Raw genomic sequence first — 2,062 nt, 5'->3', positions numbered from 1 at the left:
GGATGGAAAGAAGTTGAGAGAAAAGATGTGGGAAAGAATCGAAGCTCAGGAATGTCGAGATCTGTTTTCAAGCTTGGCAATGGGCTCGCAGACGGAATAAACGAGTGCTTATATGTGTGTCCTAAAGAAGGCAAGTTTTCAACAGATAATAGAAAGACCCAATAAAATAGAATGAGCCAAACAGATTAGCAATGGGAAATCTAAACTGTCTGTGAAATGGAGAGTGTTTCACTGTGGATTCTTCTAACAGATGCTCATCAACTGATGCCCAGAGCGAGGAGACCTGGCTTCTAGTCTGCTTGGTTTTTAACTCCTTGTGAGACCACCGTTCAGTACGGGGTAGTGATGAAGCACTTAGCAGCTGGACCATTGCAGGCCTTCCCAAGTCCAAATCTGGATTTCATCACTTACTAGCCTCGTGACCTTGGTCAAATCATCTAACCTTGCTAAGCCTCAGCTTTTCCCTGTGTTAAACGGGGGTGAAAAGTATACCGACTGCAGGAAGCTGCAGAACTAAATGAGATGATGTACGTTAAGGTCGAAAGCTCAGTGACCAGCACATAATGGCTGCTCAAGAAAAGGTGCTACGTATACTACACATTGGTTCATTCAACAAGTGAAGATTGAGCACCTATGAAGTGCAGGCACGTAGAACATGTAAGGTTTAAAGGCACGGACCCCCCTTCTAAGGAGCTCAACAGGGGAGCGGGTGATACAAGGTGAGAAGAGGTGAGACCCATGAGAGTGACATCTGAATCTGAAAAGAAGGGGGAGGAAAACTTCAAATCGGGAAAGTTGTGCATATCACATAAGTAATCTACTTATTCATCTCCCCATCTTAGAAAAGGAGTAAGGATTCTCTCCTTTCTTACCTCTTAGTATGAGACCTCCAAAATTATAGACATAAAACAAGTGTTGGAAAGTATGGCACACTCTAAAAACCGAGGGAGTATGAGAAGGGCGACAATGGTCGTGACATTGGGACGAGCGAGAAGAAGTCTTGGAAATTTTGTAGCTTGGTAGTTTATGAAAACTATGAGCAGTTCTCAGGTGCTCTAAAGTCACAGAAGATTGCCTGGGGCCTGAGAATTGTATCGTGATTTCAAATTCCCGGCTCCACTGTAGTACAGGCTTTTAAGAGAAAGCCTCAATCACATTCAATTGCATGCACATTTATAAATAGGGAATTGAAAAGTCATTTGGAAAAAAGTCACGTAAAGCAAAAACTTGTCTTTCCCTGGAACCTTTAGCTACCAAACCTCTCAGGGCTCTAGAACGTAGGAAGATAAGAAACCCAAGTGCAGTCTGTGCTTAGAATTACAAGCTGATCATCAGTAGCCTAAATTTTATTAAAAAATTTATCTTCCTCTTTGTGTGTTGTCCAATGAAACTTCCATACCAATTTATGCGTGTCTGGAAGAGGTTAGGAAGGAGAGTGTCCGCTTGCAAGTACAGCATAGAGACAGGTTGCTATCTTACTAGTTCATTCATTTACTCTTTAAGAAATGTTTATTGAAGGGTGCTATAGGCAGGCTGAGCTGTGTCCTCCAAAATTCATACGTTCAAGTCTTACTCCCCAGCACCTGAGAATGTGACTGCCTTTGGAGTTAGGGCGTTCAAAGAGGTAATTAAGTTAGCACGAGGTCATCAAGGTGGGCCCTAGTCCAGTATCACTAGTGTCCTTACAAGAAGAGAAAATGTGGACACAGACACGCACAAAGGCAGGACCGCATGGAGACAGAGAGACGATAGTCTTCTTTCTACAAGCCAAGGAGAAAAGCCTCAGGAGAAATGAAACCTTCGGACACCGTGATCTCTGCCTGCCAGTCTCCAGAACAGTGAGACGATCATGTCTGTTGTTTAAGTCCCCCAGCCGGTGGTATTTTGTAGCCTTAGCAAACTAATACAAAGGCTACTATGTGCCAGGCACATTGCTAGGCTTTGGGGGACCAAACAAAGAATAAGACTCTGTGCCCACCTGCGAGTTCACAATCTAGCGAGGGAAGCAAATTCTTACAGATATGGTGTGTCCAACGCTGAGCTAAAGCCCCACCAGGGAGCA

The sequence above is a fragment of the Pteropus vampyrus genome, unplaced genomic scaffold, assembly GCF_000151845.1.
Source record: "Pteropus vampyrus isolate Shadow unplaced genomic scaffold, Pvam_2.0 Scaffold62, whole genome shotgun sequence".
Taxonomy (NCBI): Eukaryota; Metazoa; Chordata; class Mammalia; order Chiroptera; family Pteropodidae; genus Pteropus; species Pteropus vampyrus.
This window is presented reverse-complemented; position numbering follows the sequence as displayed.